This window comes from Macaca thibetana, chromosome 6 (genome assembly GCF_024542745.1).
Source record: "Macaca thibetana thibetana isolate TM-01 chromosome 6, ASM2454274v1, whole genome shotgun sequence".
Lineage (NCBI taxonomy): Eukaryota > Metazoa > Chordata > Mammalia > Primates > Cercopithecidae > Macaca > Macaca thibetana.
This window is the reverse complement of record NC_065583.1, coordinates 169578677-169599725: the sequence shown is the minus strand read 5'-3', so window position 1 is coordinate 169599725 and position 21049 is coordinate 169578677.

Genomic DNA, 21049 nt, shown 5'->3' with positions numbered 1-21049 from the left:
TTAAGTTAGGCCCTAATACAATGCATGTTCATGCTGATTGGGATGATCTCTTAAAGAAGGAAACAGTTTTTATGGCTACATAGTATTCCATGGTATACCATGGTGGGTATCTAGGTTGATTCTATATCTTAGCTACTGTGAATAGCACAGTGGTGAACAAATAAGAACACGTGTCTTTTTGGTATAAGGATCTATTTTCCTTTGGAATAAAATGATGTCCTTTGTAGCAACGTGGATAGAGCCAAAGGCCACAATATTAAGCATATTAATACAGAAACAGAAAACCAAGCATTGCGTCTTCTCATTTATAAGTGGGAGCTGAACATTGAGCAGACACGGACATAAATATGGGAACAATAGACACTGCAGTCTACTAGAGTGGGGAGGGAGGGAGGGGGTATGGGTTGACAAACTGCCTATTAGGTACTATGCTTACTACCCGGATGCAGTATACCCACGACACACACCTGCACATGTATCCCCTGTATCTGAAATAAAAGATGACATTTTTTAAAAAAGATGGAAATGTTTAATAACAATAGAAAAAAGTAGTTAATAGCAAAAGCAGTGACCTAAAGTGGGCAAACAGACAAGGAATCCTGGATACAAGGGGAGGGATGGGCCCAAATAGAAACAAGAGGGAAGACAGAGCACAGGGCCTCATTGCAGGAAGAGTTGGTTCACTTGTGATGGAAGATACAGTCACTCTCATTTTTTCCCCATTTTCTCAGTGAAAGGGAAAACAGATTCATTAACTGAGAATAAGCAGGGAAGTTGGTAGTTAGAGGTTATGGAAAAATCAGGATATTTGAACCAGCTTCTCTAGGAACGTAAACACAATTTGCAAAAGAAATATAGTAGAATTATTGGACAGTGTTAAGGATCTACTTAAGATTCATGGTCATAGATTAAAAAAAGATCATTGAGCAAAATTCTATATTTTTATGAATCCATATATCCAGGTGCAGTCACAAAGTGGGCAGAGAATTGGATTTAACCAATGTTGGGACTTTGCCATGCAAATATGGAAGTAGTGAGCAAGAAGGGAATGTGGAATCTAAGTAATGGGAGGAAGAGATAAAAAAAAAAAAGGTTAGGACAAAGGCTTGAAGCTCTTAGTGCAGTCAGAGACTGTTGGGATTAAGGTGCAGGGTAGGATTCCCAGATTTAACCAATAATACAGGAATTCCAATTACATTTTAATTTTAGAATAAAAATGGATAATATTTTGGTATAAGCATGCCTCAAGTGTTTTATGGACATGCTTAATCTTTAAAAAATTATCTGAAATTGTTTATCTGAACTTCAAATTTAACTGGGCATCTTGTGTTTTATCTGGCCACCCACCCCAGGAGAAAGTGAGCTGTGAAATTGGGAGGCCACTGTCTGAGAATTGAGGGCTTTATGGAGACATACAGGCAGTGTTCCAATTTCTGGTGTATTGGTTAGGGTTCTCTACAGGAACAGAACTAATAGGATAGATGTGTACATGAAGAGGAGTTTATTAAGGTGTATTGACTCGTGTGATCACAAGGTGAAGTCCCACAGTAGGTCGTATGCAAGCTGAGGAGCGAGAAAGTCCAAATCCCAAAACTTCAAAAGTATGGAAGCCAACAGAGCAACCTTCAGTCTGTGGTTGAAGGCCCAAGAGCCCCTGGCAGATCACTGGTGGAAGTCCAAGAGTCCAAAAGCTGAAGAACTTGGAATCTGATGTTTGAGGGCAAGAAGCATCCAGCACGGGAAAGCTGAAGACCAGAAGACTCAGCAAGTCTGCTCTTCCATATTCTCCTGCTTGCTTTATTCTAGCTGCATTGGCAGCTGATTAGATGGTGCCTACCCAGATGGAGGGTGGGTCTGCCTTTCTCAGTCCACTGACTCAACTGTTAATCTCCTTTGGCAAAACCCTTCCACACACACTCAGAAACAATACTTTGCATCTTTCAGTTCAATCAAGTTGACACTCAATATTAACCATCACAGTTGGCAATGAGGGGTCTAGGAATGACTATGAGCATGAGGGGAGTGGCTTCAGAGGGCTGGGAGGAGTGACCAAGGAGCTCAAAATTCAAGGCTGTGAAGGGACCATCTTCTTCTTGACAGATACTAAATTTGTGAAGAATGAAAACAAGAATAGTGATGGACAGGGTGAGCCAGTGAGTCAAGTGCCAAAATCCCCAGCAAATGGTGGGAGGAGACTGGATGTATTGTATACAACTGCCACATGGAAAGGTAGCCTCCAAGGAGGGTGGCCAATGACACTCTGATGACACCCATGTCAATGGAACCTGGATTTTTAAGAGAGAAGAAGGAAGAAGACATATCTACCTGGATGTAATGAGGAACAAGGAGGATACCTTCCTCCCACTCAGATGTATGTGGGATTGGGGAGGAGAAAATGGGGGCTCCGTTTGAGAGGCTGGCAGGAGAAGCAGGTCCTGAAGTAAAGTTAGGTTTCAGTTAATCGTGGCATTGATCTCGAGAGAAGGCTTTAAAAGTACAGATGAGCTGGGCTCAGTGCCTCAGGCCCGTAATCTCAGCACTTTGGGAGGCCAAGGTAGGTGGATAGCTTGAGACCAAGAGTTTGAGACCATCCTGGCCAACACGGTGAAACCCTGTCTCTACCAAAAATACAAAAATTAGCTGGGCGTGGTGGTGCAAGCCTGTAATCCCAGGTACTTGGGAGGCTGAGGCAGGAGAATTGCTTGAACCCAGGAGACAAATGTTGCAGTGAGTGGAGATCACACCATTGCACTCCAGCGTGGGCGACGCAGTGAGACTGTGTCTCAAAAAAAATAAAAATTAAAAAATAATAAAAGAATAAATAAAAGTACAGATGCCTCTGCAGTTGACATCCCATGAAGGCCCATGGTAAAGCTGGGGTGGGGTAGAGAATAGGGAAGGATGGGAAATCTGGGGATGTCGAAGTCAAGTGTGGATGGCAGCAGGGGTGGTGCTAAGGGGTTGCTGGCATCTCAGCTGAAGGAAACGGGGATGGCGCAAGGCTGGGGGCTGCTGCCGGTGGTCGGTTAGTCACACATAGATAATCCATTTTTTCATGGGTTGATGTCTCAGGTGGTTTGTGGTGTGAGTTCTAGAAGGAATGACATCTTTTTGGAAGAGGGGGACGGGGCATAAAGGCAGTGAGCAGAGAAGTTTACCGAGAACATGTGGTGCTCTGGGCACTCCCACTGCTGTTGGCAAAGCCCAGAGGAAGGTGCAGGTTGAATTCTGGGAATCCTAGAGGGCATACTTAAAGCCCTCATTGCATTGCCTATTAAATTTCAACCTAGACCAGGTGCAGTGGTTCACACCTGTAATCCCAGCACTTTGGGAAGCCAAGGTGGGAGGATTCCTTGAGCTTAGGAATTTGAGGCTGCAGTGAGTTATAATTGCACCACTGTACTTCAGACTGAATGACAGAACAAGACCCTATGTCAAAAATAAACAAATAAATCCAACCTAGACTTTAATGGAGTGGAAGAGTATGAGATATAAATGAAAACAAATAGAGTTGCTTGCTTATTATTTATTCTTTAGAGGCAGAAGTTACATCAAATTTTTATATTTTTTGTCATAGACTTTCGTTTCTTTCCCTCCTTCCTTCCTGCTTTCCCTCCCTCCCTCATTCCCCCCTTCCTTCCTTCCTCCCTCCCTCCTTCCTCCCTCCCTCCCTCCTTCCTTCCTCCCTCCCTCCCTCCCCTCTTCCTCCATCCCTCCCTCCCTCCCTCCCCTCTTCCTTCCTTCCTCCCTCCCCCCCTTCTTTCCTTCCTTTCCTTCCTTCCTTCCTTCCTTCCTTCCTTCCTTCCTTCCTTCCTTCCTTCCTTCCTTCCTTCCTTCCTTCCTTCCTTCCTTCCTTCCTTCCTTCCTCCTTTCTTTCCTTCCTTACCTTAGATTGTGCCTTGTTAGTAGACAATGGTCAGGGCTTGTGTTCTAAGCAAGTCTCAGCTGCATTTTTCACAATGTCATTAGACAGTGGTGCTCAGGAGCAGCCCAGATCCAAATAATCAATTCTGGGTCCTTTGTTGTAATTAAACCAAAGCATTTAGGATTCAACAACTATAACATGTGCATAACTACCTAGAGGCTGAGGTCCTCCATGTTTTTACCCTGATGCAGTGCCAAGCTCAAGTTTTGGATATGGGTACATGATAAGAACAAGATATCTGTAACCCTGGGCAAGTGGTGTGTTATATGTATCTAATTTTTGTAATGTCACTTTTTATCCTGGTTCACTGAGTCCCCTGTACAGAGATAACTGGAAATGTCATGTGATCTACAGGGCTTCAGGGTGGTTCGCAGCCTTCAGCATCTTTCTCTAACAACCAACCATAGGACCAGAGATTCTCACCATTGAGAGTCATGCTATGGATAAAATGAATAATATTTTGGAATAAGTGTGTCCCAAGGGTTTTATGGACATACTTAGTCTTTAAAAAACTGAAATTATTTATATAATATTCAAATTTAACTGGGCATCTTGTGTTTAATTTGACCACCCACCCCAAGAGAAAGTGAGCTGTGAGGTTTGGAAACCACTGTCTGAGAATTGAGGGGTTTAGAATGCGATATGGGCTGTGTTCCAATCACTGGCAATGGTAGTTCTAGGACTGACCATGAGCATGAGGGGAGTGGCTTCAGAGGGCCAGTGCAATGGGCCATAGGAGCCATTTCCTTTCATTCTACAGATGAGGAAATGGAAGTGACAAGTGGTTCAGGTACCGCAGGCCACACAGCTACTGAGTGGCAGGTCATTCACCCAGGTGTCTCTGGTCCAAACCAAACACAAAAATGTGTTGAAATGCCTGCAGCTGCTCACCATCCCCTCCAGCCAAGGTCTCCAGGCTGTGTGCAGACCCAGCCCATCCAGCTCACCCCTGTGGGCCAGACCCAGCTCACCCCTGTGGGTTTAGACCCAATTCACCCGGGTGGATTCAGAACCAGCTCACCGCTGTGGGTTCAAACCCAGCTCACTCTTGTGGGCCCAGACCTAGCTCACCCCTGTGTGTAAAGATCCAGCTCTCCCTCGTGGGCCCAGGAGATACTGATTCCTTCATATTCAGTTCAGAGTTAACTCTCATCCCATTGATTGAGAGAGAGGGACCAGCCCACAACAAGCAGTCAGACTTCGATCCTCTATACCCCTCTGAAGTGGGGGGTCTTCCTGTGGGCACCCCCAACCCAGGGCCCCTGAGCAGCCTTCCCACAGACCCACAGGCCCTCCAGTCTGAGAGGCAGTGGTCACATAAGACACACTAAAAAACTCTCCCACCTAGTCATTCGGACCAGAGGGCAGAGGAAGCATGCTTTTTAGAGGAAAACGGAGAGATTTATAGGAGTGAAGGCCTGAATGGCAATAGACAGGGAAAGGAGAATGGAAAATAAAACATCCAGAGCCTGGTTCCTCTCCCAGCCTGATTTCAGATTGATCGCCTTATTAAGGAGGCCCATGTCCAGGTAAGCGGCCTCGGTCTAGCCCCTGCTGGCACCTGTCCCTGCTCCACTGAGCACGTCCATGTCTGCCAGTGTCTGATAAATCCCGGAGGAGCCCCCTCAGCTTCCTGTTCCAGATGAGATTTCTGGAACTCAGTGTCCTTTCCTTTCTCTGACAAACATGAAGTTATTTGATCTTCACTCACTGCATGAGACTGCTATTTCTTAGACAAAATAAATCACTTTAAATTGGCTTTGACCAGTAAGCTGGAACCAAGCAGTGTTTTCTTCTCCTTTCCCCCCACTTTTGGAGCCTAAATGTACTATAATTAAGGCCATTATCAGCCACTTGAGTTGGGGATGGGGGAATACATTTAACAGGCGGTGGAGAGTGAAGTGGCTGAAATTTCAGTTACTCTGCCAACAGGCTAAGCTTCGGACATTATCACCATTTCAAAACATTTTCACTAACAGTTTCCTCTTGAACATAGAAGGCAGGTTTTTTTTTTGGGGGATCATATACCTGGTTTTTGTTGATTTTAGAAGTTATGAATACAGACAGTTTCTAAAATTGGCCCTTACATGAAGGTACTCAATTTTACAGGGAGACTGTCTGGAATAGTAAGCAGTTTATATTTTTGTAATAGAATTTATGGTTAAGACTGAGTAGGCGGACTTGACCTTTGATCACCAGGTATATGCTCACCATCTTTGCCATTATCCAGCTTTGGATAATGTTTAAATAAGGCTGGGTGGGGCAGGGTTAATTAGTACTGCTCAATGCTTTCTGTGTGCCAGGAGTTATGGAGATTCAGAGACCTGATCCATGGTGTTCAGGAATCACAAGACAGAAAATACAGACAGAAAGGACCAGAGCTCAGAGGCCACCGCAAGGCCGGCCAGATCTTGTAGGAGTCTGGGGAACAACTTCCCTTAGCAGTTCTGATGTCACATGTTAAGTACAATCAAGACCAGAAAATGTTTCTTTCCTCTTCAAGAATAGATCCAAGGTTTTATATTTTGAAATGTAATCTTTTTCAATCTTAGTACTCCAGCATCCTGATTTCCTCAGATAATCAAATGGGAAAATTGTTTAGTCCATAGATAATACACTTCCCTGGCAGATTTTTTGAGTGACGATTTCATAAAGTGAGCCATGTATTAAAAAGGGCAACACAGGGGACCATCCACATCTAACTTTTGACTCAGGGACATAGATTTCCAGTAAATCTAGAAAGCACACCATTGTCACCGAGTTGGGCCTTGAATATTCAAACCAGAAGGGTGCATCCACAGTCACACCATCAGTCTGCGTGGCGGTGAGGGTGATTACGAATGAGTTGCCTGTGTCTATCTGTGACTTATTCTCCATTACACTACAGAACTGGATTAAAAATTGTACACATCTTTGTGATACCGGCAGTGCCAGTTATAATGAAGACATAATGCAATCGGAATAGGCAAGTTTGATACACAGAACTCTTCCACTTCTGTTTTTATGTGACCACACAGTTCCATTTTCTACATATGTCTTCTTCACACAGATTCATCATTCCAGCAGAGACAGTGCCTGGGAATACCCTCATGGAAAACGGGGGCTCAGGCTGCCTTCAGGTTGTCCCTCTGCAACTTCCACTGTACGGGGCAACTAACTTCATATTGATCCCCTGCTGCCTTGAAAGCACACATGTGTCCATGACCCCTGCCTGAAATGAGCATGTGTCCACACCTGCTGCCTCCTGTAAACATGGTGGTTCACACCTGCTGCCTCCAGTGAACATGGGTGTCCACACTTCCTGCCTCCAATGAAGACTCATGTTCACCATCTTTTACCTCTAAAGACCACTCATCTTCCTATTTTTCCTCTTGAATAACCAAAGCTGGATTGCTTTCCTTCACTTGCCGTATATTGAGATATTTGACCAAGCCCTGTGTTCCTCTTAATGACTATAGTAGGAAAAGCATGACTTTGATACTTGGATCTGGTTTTCAGCCTTATCCACCACTTACCAGCTATATTATCATGAACATATATTTATTAATTTTGTAAAATGGGGATAATAATACTTATCTTATAATGTTATTATAAGAATTAAACTGGATGAAGTGTGAAAAGTGCACAGTTACACCCGGGCTTCAGTATATGTAGTCTCCTCCCACCATTTTCTATTACTTTATCCAGTTAACACTTGTGTTAGTCCCTAGGGCTACTGTAACAAATTACCACAAACTTGGTGGCATAAAACAAGAGAATTTGTTCTCTCATATTCTAGAGGCTAAAAGTCCACAGTGAAGATGTAAGCAGGGCCACGCTCTCTGACAGGTACAGGGGAGAATGCTTCCCTGCCTCTTCCTAGCTCCTGCAGTTTCAGCAATCCTGTTTTCCCCAGCTTGTGGCTGCAACTCTCCAATTTCTACCTCTGTCTTTGCATCGCCTCTTCCTTATGTATGTCTATCTGTGCTTTTCCCTTCTTAGAATGACACCTTTTATGGGATTTGAGACCCAGTCTGAGCAGTGTGACCTCATCGTAATGTACCCTATTACATCTGCAAAGACCCAATTTCCAAATAAGGTCACATTCAGAGATTCCAGGCTGATATGGATTTTGGTAGGACACTATTTAATCTACTCTAACACCCTAAGTTGCTATAACATTTTTGGAAGGACAGGGGGTTATTCCTTCTTAAAATCCTCAAATATTCTCAATGCATTTAAAGCCTACAAACACTTACTAAAATGTTTTACGTTTTTTCTTCTTAAGAAATATACAATTTGACATTTTCATCATTATTAAAGTGTTAATGACCTACTGTTGTGATTTTAATAGTACAAAATATTCTTTCACACCTCTGTGCAGGCCATCTGCCTTGCTGGACAGGTTTCTACTTAGTGTGAATGTCATTATCAGGTTACAGATCCTTGGCGAGGTTTCGAGACAACTCAAATCCCGGGATCTGTGATGTGCTACCATCACTTTCAAAAGATACCTTGTTTTCAAACTGTTTTTGGAACAAATCATAAGAACCAAATGTTTCCTATTTGTTCTTTTACTATAAGTTGATTCTCTTTAAAAATAAGAGTTTGAAAAAAAAATGAGCAGCTAAACCAATATTTCAATAACCAAGCAAGATTTCATGTGTATTATTATCTTTATAAAATATAAAAATTCCCAATATAATATCTTTAATATCAGAGTTACAGGATCTTGAAAATAAAAAAATTTTTAAAGATACCAACTTTAGTCTCCTTGGCTTACAGTTGAGAAAACTGATGCCCTAGAGGGTTAAGTGGTGATCTTACAAGGTTACAGGGCTTGCCAATTGAAGAGACCACATTAATATTCAACCTCCAATCCTCAGATCCTCTCTTCATACTGATATCTGACCTGTACATTAGATTTTTACAGAAACTTTCAAATTACTGCCATTGTCTCAAGAGGCTCAAAAAGCCCTATTTTTTGGCTAAATTTCTCAATCTTTCCCTAGCACTAACTTATTCAATGTGATTGGAAAAAATTATTTATTAAATCATGCTTACATTATAACTTTCTTATTAAATAATATTTATTCAGTCAGATTTTGTGTTATGCACAATATTTATTCAGAGACTTTGTCATGAAATGTACCTGTAAACTAAATTCAATCCCTTAAAAAATTTCTCCTGTTTAATCTTCCTGTCAGTTTGAACAACTGGTAAAAAATATTGATATAGACGTATGGTATCATAGTTTTCTTTTAGAACTATAAGGAACCAAACCATAAAATCATATATCTCTCTCAGAAAATATACCTTTTCCTTGGGCACATGACCAAGTGCCTCACTTCCTAAGTGCCATTTTTAACAGATACACTCAGATATGAAAGATTTCCAGAAACCATTTGGAATAATTAATGTTCATTCCTGTGTAGCCACAGCACAAGTTAATACAGTACCCTAGAGAGCGAGACTTAGTACCACATTTACATATTTCTTGAGTACCTACTATATAATGAGTGTTCTGATATTTGTGGGAAAAAAAGATGAAAAAGATTCAAAATACTTTCTTCAAGAAGCATGTATATGGGGTTATAAGCTGAATGTTTGCTTCCTGAAAAATTCATATGTTGAAGCCCTAACCCACCATGTGGTATTTGGAGGTACGACTTTGGGAGGTAATTAGGTTTAGATGAAGTCGTGAGAATAACTTAAGTGCAGAAACTAAAATGAAGGAGAGTAGTTAAAGAAACTATTTTCCAACTCGCTAATGTATTAGTTTCCTATTGCTGTTGAATAGATTACCACTAACTTGGCAGCTTATATAGAAAATTATTTATTATTATTATTGAGATGGAGTCTTGCTCTGTCAACAGGCTGGAATGCAGTGGCGCAATCTTGGCTCACTGCAACCTCCACCTCCCAGGTTCAAGCCATTCCCCTGCCTCAGCCTCCCGAGTAGCTGGGACTACAGATGCGCGCCACCACTCCCAGCTATTTTTTCTATTTTTCTTTTTAGTAGAGATGGGGTTTCACCATGTTGGCCAGGATGGTCTTGATCTCTTGACCTCATGATCCACCCAACTCGGCCTCCCAAAGTGCTGGGATTACAGGCATGAGCCAACGCACCCGGCCAGAAATTTATTACTTTTTACATTTGGTAGTGTTTGGTAGGGACAACTGAAAAATTACCTGAAGTCCTGTTCTAAAGGGCAGATGATCTCCCAACTTGTGTCAGCATCAATAAAATTCTATTATCTGCAGCAGTGAAATTAAATATAAGAAAGACTTCTAGCATCATACTGCAAGCTCATTGTGTTATTTAAGTGGTATAAACCTCTCTTATTTCTGGGTGGTTTTGAATGTAAGCATTTCTTCTAAGAGACTTACAACCTCAACTTGAATGGGAAGAAACTATTGAAGATGCTAATTGGAATCCACTAAAGCTATTTTGTAGGCATCTCAGCCACTTCAGTGATTTCTGATGAAACATAGACATTGGCTTTTATGTGAAACAGCTGTGGTATAAAGTTAAATTTATACACCCTGTTACCAGAGCTCAAATTCTGCCATCATAACCCAGCTATGTGACTTGAAGTTCCCATGCTCATAGGGTGACCACATAATAAACATTAGCTATTACTATTATTTCTTTGATAGCTGGAGAGCTGTCAAAGACAAAGCAGTTACCTTTCTGAAGGTAAAAGTTACTTTTAACTGTAATGTTTGAGGCATTCTCAGCTCAAAAAACATATTATATCTGGGAACCTCAGATTATCAGGCCTGTGTTCTTTAGTACTTTGGGGAAAAGAGATTACTTTTCCCTTTGCATTTGATCATATCTTCAAAGTCCTGAATGGCTCTGGAGGGCTGTTTACAGACATGCTCAGAGCATGTTCATGAGTTACCATTGAAGAACACTGAGACCAGAAAAGACAACAATTCTCCATAAAGTAACTCTTATAAAATCCAAATGTAGAGTTTACCTTACTTTTCTCATCTATATTATGTTGAGAAAAACACTACTTACCTCATTGAGGGTTGTGAAGATCAACAAGGCCAATAAGTATGGATTATGTATTAGTTCAGAGCACCTGCTACCTAAATATTAGCTGCTTCTTTTATTAACATCATAAGCATCACCATCACTATCATCATCATCACTATCAACATGATCGTCATCATCACCATCACCATCATCATCTTCTTCATCATCACCATCACCATCATCATCATCTTCTTCATCACCATCAACATAATTATCATCCTATCATCATAACCATCATCATCACCATCATGATCATATAATCATCACCATCACCATCATCAACACCATACTTACCACCATCATCACCATCACCATCATCATCTTTGTCATCACCATCAACATCATTATCATCATAACTATCATCATCACCATTATGATCATATCATTACCAACACCACCATCATCACCACCATAATCACCATCACATCACCTTCATCGTCACCGTCATCATCATCATCATCATCATCATCATTATCACCATTATTATTGTTATTACCATGTATCTTTTTCTCTTTCTGGGCCTTAATTCTGGAGGGGTGGGTGGCCATAGGAAATGATGGGGGGTGAAATTGATGCATGGGATGTTGCTGGCAGTGGTCACCATAATTTGAATAAGTATTTACTATCTCCTAAGCCTCCAAGATGATGTGTCCCCACTTCTGGATGTATTATTTCTTCTTGATTAGATAATCTCAGGTGTTGTGATATTGTTTTTTCAACTACCCAGCTCTTGAACATACCTATAAAGTCTACTGGTGTACTGTTTTAAATCTGATCATTTTTGTTCAGAAACAAGAGTTTATCTAAAACTCCTGTGGAAGAAAAGGATCTTTCTGCATTTAGGCACTTAAATATTATGTCTTCGAAAAAAATCCCTACAAAAGAATGTAACGATAGCGCAGTGGTAAACTTTTCAAGCTCTAATGCCTAGAAGAAAAGACCAAAGCAATGTTCGTACACATGGATGCCCTGAGTCTGCAAAAGGCCCTAGGTAACTGCCAGAGATGAATAGCAGAAATTCCAGGAGTGCAAGAATCATGTTCACTGCTGTGTCTCATACATTTTGTACAATAGGTCTCAGGTGGATGCATGTGGCATTGTGATATAATAAGACTGACAGACTAAAAACACTGAGACAGTTTACTGCAAAGATAAATCTTTCCTCCAGCAACTTGGAATCCATTACTCTCCAGTGGGTTGGCCCCTAAGTTCTTCTGCCCGTGGATTCTCACCCAGGCTTCTTTCCTGGCCTCTCATCTAACATTCCAGTTATAAACCGCCCTGAGCACAAGGCTCTTCTTCATCACCTCTGTACCTTGGTTGCTCCCTCGGTCTGAACTCTGTTTCTCCTCCTTCCTCACCATTTTTGTTGCTCCTTCCACAGCCTCAGAGACCAAGTCAGGCAGCAGCTCCTCTGGGTGCCTCCCATGTGCCTGCCCACCAAGGCAGAGACCCCCTTCCACATGCTCCCACAGCCCTTCCTCTCCCCTGGCTCCTGAAATCCTCTTGCTGAGTTGTCTGTGACCTCAACTGAGCAAAGGACTCCTCATGGCCAGGGGCTGTGTTTCCCCATGAAGCCCCAGCACTTGCCAGAATCTCTGACACATGAGGAGGACTCGGTGAACTGTGGACAAATGCATGAACAGAAAGACATCCTTGGAATTCAATGATTGTGTGCATTCCTTGTTATGATGGTTGTGTGGAGGAAGTGGGGAGTAAAGCACAGTTCAGCTTTAGTTGAATGAGTATCACTAGCATCATTCATCCTACAATACATTTACCCTTTTCAAGGGAGTCACTCTGCTCATTCCCCTCAGGAGAGAGAAATCAACTGAAAGTGGGTGCTCCTAGGATCCAAGTACAGCAGAGTTCCCCTTGACCAGTCATGTGGGCAATAATTGTGGCTGGAACAGTGATGCATGAGCACAGAAAGGGGTTCAGAGGTCGTGAGAACAAAAACAACCCAGAAGGCACTTTGTTTCTGTGAACACATCCCAGGTTCTTCTATTTTACAGCCACACAAACCGCTAAGACCAGGTGTCATTGCTCCCGCTAATTATAGAATTTTGATATAAATAACACTCAGCTGGCAGTCCAATTTGAGTTGTCATGCTGGAATTTTTAACCTGAATGTAGGAGTCTTGCACAAAACTAACTTTAAAACTATTTGAGTGGAAATGCAAAAATCAAAGGGATAAATTCACATTGAAATATTGACAAGCAGTTTTCCGGTCCACATCTAATTTTCTTAGGAAAAGGACGGAGGGTGTTCCAGGCTATCATTCTGTCATTTTACTTGTAGGTGTTCCAGTGTGGGGACATGATACTGTCTCATTGTGAAAGATGACAGCTGGCTAGCTCCCTTCTGATGTCCACTCCATTGTAACTGAGCATCCAAGGACACACAAGTCTGGAGTTGCAAAAGGACCAGCTCCAGGAAAGAGAAAACCCAGTCTTCTTGAGGTTGACTTCCCTTATGGGGTATGAACTGGCCACATCCTTCATATAGAAAACTGGATAATTTAATAAGGAATGATCTAACTCAAATTCTAGTTCTATCTGTTTATTTGCCTAGTAATAACAGCATAACAACTGAAATTGGACGCCAGCCGAGTGTTTGTTTGCCTGGGGCCAGAGATTTCCCTGTGCGTGTACCAGTGTTCCCTTACACCAAGTAGAGACTGATAAAAAGAAAAAAATTAATAATTTTGAAAATCGAATGTTATACTCTCAAAAATTAATATAGCATGCCAAATGAAAGCCTTGAAGCCACCCCTCAAACTGGCTAAGTAGTTTTCTAAAAGGTCATACCCCATTCACCTTAACTTCTCTTCAATGTACTCTCCAAGCTGCTGCAGATTGATCTTTGTATTTTTCTTTCTAAAGTGTGAAACATTTCAAGTATAGAGCATAATAATCACCTATAAACTCAAGTGCTCAGATTTAATAAGTCTTAAAATTTAGAAAATTACTGTTAGTTTCCTGAGTTTTCTTAAAAGAAGTAAAGGGTTAAAAAGCCCATTAAAATCTAATCCCCTTCCTTCCCATAGGTAGTTAATTGCTCTTCTGAGGTTGAGAGACACCATTTCTATGCATGTTTGTATGAGTTATATATATAGATGCTCCTTGACTTACAATTAGGTTCCATGCTGAAAAACACATTGTAACTTGAAAATACCACAGATTGAAAATACACTTGGCCAGGCGCGGTGGCTCATGCCTGTAATCCCAGCACTTTGGGAGGCCGAGGCGGGTGGATCACGAGGTCAGGAGATCGAGACCATCCTGGCTAACACAGTGAAACCCCGTCTCTACTAAAGAATACAAAAAATTAGCCGGGCGTAGTGGCGAGCGCCTATAGTCCCAGAGACTTGGGAGGCTGAGGCAGGAGAATGGCATGAACCCAGGAGACGGAGGTTGCAGTGAGCCGAGATTGTGCCACTGCACTCCAGCCTGGGCAACAGAGCAAGACTCTGTCTCAAAAAAAAAAAAAAGAAAGAAAATACACTAATACGCCTAATCTACCAAACACCATAGCTTAGCCTAGTATACCTTAAATTGTGCTTGGAACACTTACATTACCCTACAGTTAGGCAAAATCCTCTAACAAAAAGTGTATTTTATAATAAAGGGTTGAAAATTTGGGTTATTAAAAGTCAAGGACTGTCTGTATTTGATTATATCTATAACATGTACATGTGATTATATATATATAATGCATAGAATGCATACTTCTGATGTTCAGTTTTTACATAGCATTTTTTGAGATTTATTAATAATATATATGTATGCATATATACATCTATGTGTGTACATGTTTTTTTCTTGTGCAACAAGGTTTGATGGATATCACAGGTGGATTTGATGGGTATTTTCACTAAGTATTGTGGTTAATTTTAAGTGTCAATTTGAAGGGTTCTTGGATGAGATTAACATTTAAATTGGTCAACTTTAGTAAAGGAGATTGCCCTTAATAATGTAGTTGGGTCTCATCCAATCAGTTAAAGGCCTGAATAAAACCAAAAACCAGCTTCCTCTAGCAAAAGGAAATTCTCCAGCAGATGAACTCCAGACTGGAACTGTGCTATCCTCTCTCCCGGATCTCCAGCCTGCCAGCTCACACGTCAGATTTGGACGTGCCAGCCTCAATAATTGCACGAGCCAATTCCTTGTAAAAAATCCACTTCTCCATCTACACATCCTTTTGACTCTCTTTCTCTGGGGAATCCTGACTAATACATCAGGTACAGACAAGCTTCTCCCCAGCATGGTTGGCCTAATTCACACTCACCTCGGCAAGGTATAGATTTCCTATCTCTCACATCCTTGTGGGGTGTGCAAGTCAAGTTGGTTTTTGTCAATCTGATGCGTATGAAACAGAACTATCATTTTAAATAGCAGACCCTTGATTCATAATAAGCATCTTTCCTCCTTTTTGGTCATTCAGTACCTTTTTCTGTATTTAATTTGTTCACAATTATTTTTGGTCCCCAAATACACTATTTGCATTTTTGTATATATCTAAGCAGGAGTGATTGAACAGGTTAGACAATCTTTTTCTTTAAAGTTAAATGTGCAAACGGTGTTTTCTCTTGGTCTGTGGAATGTCCCTTCACCTGCATGTCCAGTGTTATTTGTAATATCTAGTTTTAATTTTAATATGGTCAAATGTATCCGTCTTTTTCATGACAGTGATTTTTGTGTCTTGTTGAAATAATTTTCCCATTAAGATACACCATACTGACATTTTACGCTATGATTTTAAATACTTTTTTTTTTTCTGTGTGACTACACCTGATAATTTATGAAATCTGCAAATAATAGAATCCAAAGTAGTAAAGAAAATGAATAAACTACAGCTACCCTTATCAACAGAAATGACATTATAGACTTTGAATTTACAGACTTTGGATTTCACCAGAGTTTAAAACTTATGTCCCTTTTCTGTTCCAGAATCCGATGCAGGATCCCACATTGCATCTGGTTGTCATATCTCCTTCTGTGTTTTACAGGTTCTCAGTCTTTCTTTGCCTTTCATGAAGTTGACACCCTTGAAGAGCATTGGTTAGTTTTATTTTTGGAGAATTTCCCTCAGTTTGGGTTTCTTTGTTCAGAATTGCTAATCTATAGCTTGTGAGAAACTGAAGTACTAATAGGAGTAAAGTATTTAATTTTCTCTTTTTTTCCTAGATTCTTAAGGTGGAAGCTTAGATTATGGATTTGAGCCCTTTCTTCTTTTCTAAAATGAGCATTTTTTTTTTACATAAATATCCCTCCAAGCACCGCTTTCGTTGGCTCCCACAAATTTCGATGTGTGGTATCTTCATAATTTTCATTCAGTTCAAAACATTTTTAAATTGCCTATATAGTCCCTCTTTGATCTACAAGTTATTATATTATATACTGTTTAACTTCCAAAGATTTGTAGGTTTTTCCACATATCTTTCTGTTATTAATTTCTAGTTTTAATTCTAGACTTGAGCAAATATGTTGTATGCTTTTTATTCTTTTAACTTTGTTGACTTTTGTTTATGGCCCAGAGTATGATTAATCTTGATAAATATTCCATATGCAGTTTTTAAAATGTATATACTTCTGTTTTCAAATGAAGTGCCAGTTTATCAAGTTGTCCTTCAGTGATTCCATGTCCTAACTTATTCTGTTAATCATAGACAGACAAGTATTGAAGACTCCAATTCTAATTGTTGATTTGTTTTCCTTTCAGTGATATCAATTTTTGTTTCATCTATTTTGAAGTTCTTGTGTTACGGGGTACACATTTATTATCATTCTGCCTGCTTAGAAGATTAAATCCTTTATTATTGTGTAATGTCTCTTTTTATCCCTGACAATACTTCTGTTCTGAAGAGAACTTTGTGTGAAATCAATATAGCTGCTCCAACTTTCTTTTGATTGGTGTTTGTGTGGTGTATTTTTTCCTATATTTAAATTTTCACTTACCCATGTCTTTATACTTAGAGTGAGTTTCTTGTATAGCACATAATTGGGTCTTGTTTTTGTTCTATCTAACAGTATTTTTACTTAGCTTGTTAAGACAATGTACATTTAATGTAATTACTGATATTTTCATTAAAAGACACCATATTGTTAGCTGTTTTCTATTTGTTCCATCTCCTACTTCCTTTATCTTTTCCTGTCCTCTCTTGAGTTTTTTGAGCAATTTTTATGATTCAATTTTTATTTATATTATTAATTTATTATTTATAACTCTTTTCACATTTTTGATAGTTAGCCTAGGGTTTAAAATGTAGATCCTTACATAATAAGAGTCTATATTCAATTAATATTACGTGTCTTTATGTGAAGTATAAAAATCATAAAAGTGTATATTCCAAACCTTCCCTCTTACCATTTGTGATATTGTTGCCTTACAGTTCACTCTTACATATACTGTGAACACATCACACAGTGCTACAATTTTTGATTTACACAGTTATTCAGAGTAATTCAGAGGAAAAAGAAAATTAAAAAACGTGAATTTCATAACACATTGATTACATTTTCCACATTCTTTTACTTTGTATATTCAAGTTTTCACCCAGTACTGTATTTCTTCTGCCTTGCAGAGCTGACGTTGCCACTTCTTGTAAAGTGGGTCTGCTGGCAATGAATTCTCTTGGGCTTTGTCTAAGAAAGTATTTATCTTACATTTTTGAGGGATATTTTCACAGAGCATTAAATTCTGTATTGACAAACCTTATTTTCTTTTGGCACTTTAAAGTCATCAATGCATTGTTTTTCTTTTTACTTTCATGGTTTCTGACAAGAATCCTGCTGACATTCTTATCTTTGTTCCTTTATATGTCCTTTTTCATGTCTTTCTCTTTATCTTTGGTCTACAACAATTTGAAAATGTGTCGAGACATTTTGTGTTTGTTTTATATTTTAGTATATATTCTGCAGAAGGGTTCTGAGCTTCATGGGTCTGTGGTTTGACGTCTGAAAATCACTTAGGAAAATTGTCAGATATTGTTTCCTAAAATATTTCCTACACACTATTTTCTCTTTTCCTTCTGAGTTTCCAGTGATGCACATAACCAACGATTTGATATTTTTTATAGCTTTTGGATGCCCCATTCTTTTTACTTTTCAGTCTTTTTCTCTGAGTTTCCATTGAGTAATTTTATTGACATATTGTCAGTTACACTGATCCACCTCTTAGCTGTGTTACGGGTCCATCAAAAGCATTCTGCATCTCTGTTACAGCATTTTCCATGTGTCACATTTCTATCTGATTATTTATTACAGTTTCCACCTCTTTGCTAATATTATTCATCTGATCTTTCATGGTATATACTTTTTATATTGGAAAATTCAACATATTCATAATAGGTAAAATTTTTGGTCAGTTACTATCTGTGTCATATCTGAGTCTGGTTTTGTTTACTGTTGAGTATCTTGGGACATTTATTGCTTTTTTTTTTCTGCTTGAAAGACATCTAGAATACTTCAACACTGAGTAAATAGATCTATGTACACCTTTCCTTTTGCTCATTCATTCCTGTGGTGGGTTTTGTTAATCTAGTCAAAAGATGAGGATAATTCAGGAGGATGCAATTCCCCACCCCCACCCCAATTATCTGCATCCCCCAGGAGCAGCACAGGCTCTCACCAGCCTGCATTTGGCCTTCGCCAGGATTCACTGACTATTTCTACAGAATTCTACTTACTGGGTCCAGATGCATCTGAGCCAGGGAAGCAGGTGCTGGAGTCTCACTCTTTCTATGGACACTGGTTCCGCCCTAGAGTTTCAGCTCTTTAGTTGCTCTGTGACCTCAGCTCTCTGATGGGTGCAACTCAATCATCAGGAACTTGCAATGTGTCCAGTTTTGTTCTTGCTGTAACAGTGTGAGCAGTCTTTCTTCCAACTCTTTACATCCCTGAGTAGAAAACAGAACTCTCAAATTTTTAGCATTCCATGTTTACAATTAAATCTTTAATCATCCGGAATTTTGTTGATATTGTGTGAATTAGATATCTGATGTTATTTTTTTCCTTATGGCTAACTTTCTTTTCTTAGCAAACATTTTTTTCTTTTTTACCGTGTTTTTGAAAATAGCCTATATAACTTACATTTGTATTTTACATAATTTAAAGTCTATGTATTCTGAAGTTTTTGAACTCAGTATTTTAGGATTTTAAGTTTCTCTGGTATTAGGACTCTTAGTTGTACTTTCTGTAAGACTTTCATATAGGATTTTTCCACATGTGTTTTATAATTTTCAAGTCATGCTTGTTTTGTATGTGTCAGTCCCACAAAGCCTCAATGGATAAAATATTCCTCCATTTAATTTTGGCTTTTGGCTTAATTATTTGAGATGACTCAGCATCATCAGTGGCCTAGGACCACTTTTTATATTAATCCTTCTAATTAAATTGTCCCATGCCACCTGTGCAGCATAAACGTGAACTTTTTACTCAGGTGAGACTGTGGTCTGGAATTTTAATTTCTCCTTGAAGATATTTCTCAGAGGCAAGGCAGACTCGAGTTGTTCCCTGTTCTAGGAGGAGGCAGAACGTGTCCATCTCTCTTTCTCTGGCTTTGCAACCCTCTAAGAGTTGCAGTTTTATACATGGGCTTTGATGCTGCAAGCTCATCCACTGTGCAAGCAACAGACCCTTACAGTGGCAGCTGCCTCTCAGGACGGTGCCTCTGGCTGTCAGCCCCACTTGCTTCTGGGCCTGGCTGTCTATAAATCTTTCTTGGAAATTTAACCTCACTTAAAGACAGAAAAGCACACACTCATTTCAATAATTTTTTTTAAACGGACATCTTGAAAATATTTGTCACAGATGGGGTGAAGCTGGGGACGCTCCATGAGTGACACTGTCCAGAAAGCCTTGTCCTGGCTCTGCCCTGGGCTGCTTCCTCTACCCTCGTCTGTCCTGCCTGTCTTCCACCGTGGGTACTGCTGACACCTGAGAACTTGCTGGACCCGTGCACCATGTGCCACAGCTTCAGAAACCCCGCTCCCCTCCTGCTTCAACCTGCGTGAGTGTAAAAGTTTATCACCCTCATCTGAAGTGTTATGTTCAGGTGACATAAAAGTGCGTCTTTGTAACCCTAGAACTAGTCTCCTCATGCTGTCTCAAAATTCCATCAGATGGTCAAAGCCCAGCAGGGATGATTCTGAAATGTTGAGTTCCTACATTCCTTCAACTGAGTAGCACTTGCCCATTTGGCCCCCAAACATCTACTTTTGTGATGTTTCAAATAAAAATGTTACATTTCAATCTCTTGAATAACTGTTCATCTCCTGGCCTCTTAAAGATGGAATCTGAAACAATTGCACACCTGATGAAGAAGTTTCGCTGCCATTCTCTTTGAGGTTCTCTACTCAGCTTCTTAGGATCTAGAAATCTTCCCTAAGAAATTTCTGACCTAGCCAGATTTTGGATGTGACATCCCCTCATGCTGCCTGCCTTGTTCATATCCCACCCCTACTGATGCTCCATCAGCCAAGACCTTGCTTAGGCGTCTCATTCTCCAGACACTGGATGCCTGCCCTTCTGGGTGCATGCCACCCTGATTGTCTCCTGATGCTCAGAAGCCTGGCCATAACTTTGTATCCTGCCTAGAGAAGCTCCCCAGACATCCCAGAGATGGCCCCTCGCCCACTAGGAAATCCACTTCTGCTCAGTCTCATGCTCGCCGGCCCTGGTCTTTTGCAGAGCCAGGGACCTGGATGACAGAGATCATGTTGGTCCAAGTCTGTATGTCCCTGCTGAGACCTACTCAAGGTCCTGCCTGCTCAGCCAACACCATCCAGAGACAATGTTCAGATTCTTTCTCTAGGGTGCAGGAATGGCTCATAACCAGGACAATGATGTAGCTTTGTGCATGAGGTATTCTGGCTTAGGTTTGAAATAGTTTCGAGTTGCCAGCACCTCTGTAGCTTTCATGTTCTTCCTGTGCAAAGAGCAGCAGTGTCAGGAAGAGGTTGTGATGTTGTAGCCTGCAGCTCGGCATGTCCAGCATGTCCCCACATGATGCAGAGATGTGACGGCTATTGTCCTGGTGACTTTTGGGGAGTGTTGCTTCTCAATTCGGCCCCATATGAATGCAAAGAAATCTC